Source organism: Rhinopithecus bieti, unplaced genomic scaffold, assembly GCF_001698545.2.
Source record: "Rhinopithecus bieti isolate Rb0 unplaced genomic scaffold, ASM169854v2 scaffold_39951, whole genome shotgun sequence".
In the NCBI taxonomy this organism is placed as follows: Eukaryota; Metazoa; Chordata; class Mammalia; order Primates; family Cercopithecidae; genus Rhinopithecus; species Rhinopithecus bieti.
This window is the reverse complement of record NW_016816406.1, coordinates 297,903-303,333: the sequence shown is the minus strand read 5'-3', so window position 1 is coordinate 303,333 and position 5,431 is coordinate 297,903.

The window sequence follows — 5,431 nt, the reverse complement described above, 5'->3', positions numbered from 1 at the left end:
TATTGATTATATTTATTTCATTCACATGATTGATATAATTTCTGCTTGAATTCACTGTAAAGTTATTATTTTCTCATTGTAATTAATGCATATTTTGGGGAAGTGACTGAGATGGCCTTAATATCCCCTTCAGCTTGGGGCTAAATTCTTCTTTTTTTTTAATACTTTCAGTTCTGGGGTACATGTGCAGAATGTGTAGGTTTGTTACACAGGTATACACGTGCCATGGTGGTTTGCTGCACCCATCAACCTGTCATCCACATTAGTTATTTCTCCTAATGCTATCCCTCTGGATAACAAGAACTCAGAAATAATGCACAGAGTTATGATCTAATAACAGGTGTATTCTAGCTTTTTTCCCCCAGAAACCTAACTTCTTTTCTACATTCATTATACAGAAATACCAGATTTTAAAGCCTCTTGAGGCTGGAAAGCCAAACCAAGACAAACTTTAGATTTTATCTATAGTATTAAGGTCTTTGGAACTTCTAGGAAGTAACAGTTTTTATTTACTCATTGTAAGGCTGTGAACCTTCAAAGTTAAGCATGTTATGTATATTGTTAAATATGACATTTTAGTCAAAGCCTTAGTAATGTAACCAATGTTTTTAATTGTATTCTGCTATTAAGAGAGAGCAGAATTTTATTGGACTTATGGAAATAACTTTACGTAAATAACCATATTGTCATAAGAATACTAAAAGTACATTTGAAATTTTGAAAGAATCAAGGAGGAAAATACCAAATGGTTTTATCTTTTTTCACAAAAGTATATTTTATCAAATTACCATAAATTATAGATCGCTCAAGAGAGAAAATGTCTTTACACTTGAAAGACAAAACGTTTGAGTAAAGGACCAACAACGTTTTAAATAAACGTCATAAAAACATGATCAGTTATTTAATTTTATGTAATGAATTTTATTTCTGCTTGATCTTCATTAGTAATTTTATAAATCTACTATTTATTTTATTAGAGTTTTGGACATTTTATTTAGTCTATTAATCTTAAATGTATCAGAAACCTGTATCTATGAGTACTTGTTGAGATCTTTTATGAATCTGATTATGAATGTTTTTAGAGAAGAATTTAAAACTGTAGAAGAAAACAATTAGAATAGTCATGGTTAAAAACCTGAGGAACGTTTATAATTTACAAGAAAATTAAGTTCCTTGTATTATAGATGGCATTTAAAAATAACAGCCAGAATTATGACTGCTAGAGTATTAGGTATTTATGAATTTACACAATTTTTGAAAAATATTTATAACAATAACATATTTATAAATGTCACTAAAAGATGATCTAGTATTACTTATTGTTTGACAATGTTTTCTATATGATTTATCTAATAAGCATAATTATTTAACATTTCTACAAGATGAGAGTTATATCTTTTAAGGCTTTTCAGAGACCCACCTGGAGAATCCCAAACGTGATTTTAGGTGAAAAAGATTTAATTTATGATTTCATTTTGATGAAGCTTATTAAAGATGTTAAAAGGCTCAAAACACTTGATCAGAGAGTAGGGCTTCAAGATAGCTGAGTACAGGTATCTGGCACCCGCCAGCTCCACAAAGAAGCAAAATATCAAATAGATAATCACACTTTGAAGAGAGCATCTAAGAGAGAACACTGTAGTTCAATAGCAAATTGATGGGAAACACCTAAGGTAATGAAGAAGAGGCAGTCTTCCTGGCCAAGATTGGCTAGGAAACCAGAGAGACTCTCCAGTGCAGAGAAAGAGTAAGTGAGAGATCCCCAGCGATCCACATTCCCAATATTAGACTCCTGGAATCCTTGCCATGGGAGAACCCAGTGATGGTTGCCGGCCCTGAGGCTAATATAGAGAGCTCTCTGGAGCTTCAGATATTGCTCCAGAGACAGACTCCAGTCTAGGTCCCACGTATTAACAGAGACGTAAGCAGCTGCAGTATAGCATAATTATGAGAGCTCAACTCCACCAGACTGCATCTCACCCATGGGCCTAACAGCCCCTCAATCTCCACATCCCTGAAACCCCACTGACACTCTCTCCCTACATCCAGCTGAAGGGCTGCAGTGGCACAACACTGGGTGCCCTGCAGCACAGCAGGTCCTCAATACTCTAGCACACAGTGTCCTACACACCAAGGAATTGGTGGCACAGTGCACTGGGGTGGCTGCCCTAAGACAAAGGGAGCCAAAATACATCTCACCAGAGCCTGATTCTCTCCTGGCTAGGGTTACTGCCATAACACTCACCCTGTCCTGCTAAGCAACAGGGCTGCTTGCACATTCACATTTGCCCTGAAGACTAGATCTCCCCATTCCTGCTCTTGTTGCTTCCACTATGAAGGATCTGAAGCGTACACTACTCAGCCTCTTGTCTCCAGCTGCTACCACTGACAGCAACCCTGAAACCCCAGCAATAGGGCTGAAATGCACTTATATGTGCCCTGAGGGCAAAGTTCCTCCTCCAACCTCTGCCACTGTTGCCATCAACCAAGTACTTAGCCAGGGACCTGGGAATAACCTTATCCCTACTAACAATAGCCTGTACCCATGCACAGCAACAGGAGGCCTGAGGAACTGGCTGCCTGGCCTGACATTGCCCTGCTCAGTGCCTGAGCATACTATTCAGGGGCCTGTGAATCATTTCAACCTGGTCATCATTCTTGGTTCCTGTACACTCCCCTGGCAGCCCGAGGATGGAACTGCCCAGCCTGCCACTACCACCATAGCTGGCACCCACTCGCATGTACTTCTTGGGGTCCTGAGGAATGGCCCACCAGCTTATTGCAGCCATTTATTATTTTTTTTAATTATTATTATTATTTTTTGAGACAGAGTTTGGCACTTGTTGCCCAGGCTGGAGTGCAATGATTTGATCTCGGGTCACTGCAACCTCTGCCTCCTGGGTTCAAGCAATTCTTCTGCCTCAGCTTCCTGAGTAGCTGGGATTACAGGCATGTGCCACCAAGCCTGGCTAATTTTGTATTTTTAGTAGAGACGGGATTTCTTCATGTTGGTCAGGCTGGTCTCAACCGCCCAATCTCAGGTGAGCTGCCTGCCTCAAACTCCCAAAGTGCGGGGATTACAGGCGTAAGCTACTGCGCCCGGCCTTTTGCAGCCATTTATAACCCAACAAAGGCCACTTGGAGGCCAGAGGATTATTCCACCACTGCTGGAATAATCTCATAATTGCCCACGCCATGCACACTGCTTAAGGATCAAAGACTTGCCCACCCACCTGGCCCACAGCTGCCACTTCAGGAATTCAACAAAACCAGCTGGAGGACCAAAAATTGGCCTAATTCACCTGGCTGACACCAGATGCTGACCTGGGACACAAAGACAGGCATGATTGGCCCACTGCTGCCACCACTGGGGTCTGAGGACTGGCCCACCTGGCATCCTTGTCCCCAAAAAAACCTCACCACAGCCTCCACTAACAATCACACCCTAAGTCAATGCAGAAACCACAGACACTTTAGATGCTGCTTACAACAAAGAAATCATATGGAGACTACAGTACTGCATGCACTCAGAATCAAAGCCAAAGTGTCCTACCTAACCGACACCATAAATGCACCTTCAAAAAATTCTTCACCTACAAAAGCCAGACCAAAATATTGGAAGGAGCTATTGTTACATCAGATACACAAATATTAATATAAGAGCACAAGAAACGTGAACAAACAAGGAAATGTGAAACCTCCGAAGAAACACGATAATTCTCCAGCAACAGACACAACTGAAAAAGAAATTTATGATTGCCAGAAAAAGAATTCACAATAATGATATTAAAGTAGTGCAGTTAGACACAAGATAATATAGATTTTAAAATATAAATAAATAAAAACAAATTCAGGATATAAATGAGAAATTCACCAAAGAGAATTTCATAAAAAAGAACCAAGCATAAATCCTGGAACTGAAACTCACTGAATGACATAAAAAAAAAAAATTCAAGAATTCAACAATAAACTAGATAAAGCAGAACAAAAAAATTTGACGACTTTAAGATAAGTCTTTTGAAATAGCCCAGTTAGGACATAGAACAAGGCAAAAAAATAAAAAACAATGAACAAAGCCTATATGACATATGGGGCACCATTAAGTGACTGAATATTTAAATTTTTGGTGTGCCAGAAGGTGAAGAGAATACCAAATGAATAGAAAAGTTATTTAACAAAATAATAACTTAAAATTTACTTAGTCTAGCAAAAGATTTAGATAGTGAGGTACAGGAACTTCATAGACACCCCCAAAGATACAATTTGAAAATATTTTCCCCATGGCATATTATAATCAACTCTGAAAAGTCAAAGATAAAGGGAATTCTAAAAACAGCAAGAGAAAAGCAGCTAATTACTTATAAGGGAACCCCCATCAGACTACAGCAGAATTCTCAGCAGAAGCAGAAACCGTACTGATCAAGAGAGAGTGGAATGATATATTCAAAGTGCTAAGAGAAAGAAAACCGCCAGTGAAGAATATTTTATTGAACAAAGTTCTTTGTAAATTAAGTAGAAATAACATTTTTTTTTCCAGACAAGCAAAAATGTTGGAAAATCCTCATCACTAGACTAGCACTACAAAATATGCTTAAGGAGGCCTTACAGCAAGAAGCGAAAGGATGATAGTTACCACCAAGAAAACACACAACATTATAAAATTCTCTGGCATTGCAAAGACATAATGAGAAAGAAAACCACCAATCCACAATGATAAATAAGAAGAGAGAATAAAAGAAACAAATGACATACAAAACAACCAGAAAACAATGAACAAAATGAAAGGAATAACTCCTCATGTATCAATAATAACCTTGAATGTAAACAGACAAACCTTTCCACTTAGAATATATAAACTGGCTGTATGGATTTGTAAAATGACCTAACTGTAGGCTGCTTATAAGAAATTTACCTCATTTATAAAGACACATATAGACTGACAGTAAAAGGATGGTAAAAAAGAATCTATGCAAATGAAAACCAAAAGTGAGAAAGAATTGCTTTATTTGCATCAGATGAAAACAAACTTTTAGTGAAAAAAACTAAAAAGAGACAAAGAAGATTCCTATATAATAATAAAGGGATCAAAATAAATACTAATATAGGGCCAAGCTCAGTGGCTCACTCCTGTAATCTCAGCACTTTGGGAGGCTGAGGCAGGTGGATCACTTGAGGTTAGGAGTTCGAGACCAGCCTGGTCAACATGGTGAAACCCTGATTCTACTAAAAATACCAAAAAAAAAAAAAAAAAAAAAAAAAAAAAAAAAAAAAAAAAAAAGCCAGGATTACAGCATGCCTGTAATTCCAGTTACTTAGGAGGCTGAGGCAGGAGAATCACTTGAACCTGGGAGATGGAGGTTGCAGTGAGCTGAGATCGCGTCACTGCACACCAGCCTGGGCAACAGATGGAGACTTCATCTCAAAAAAAAAA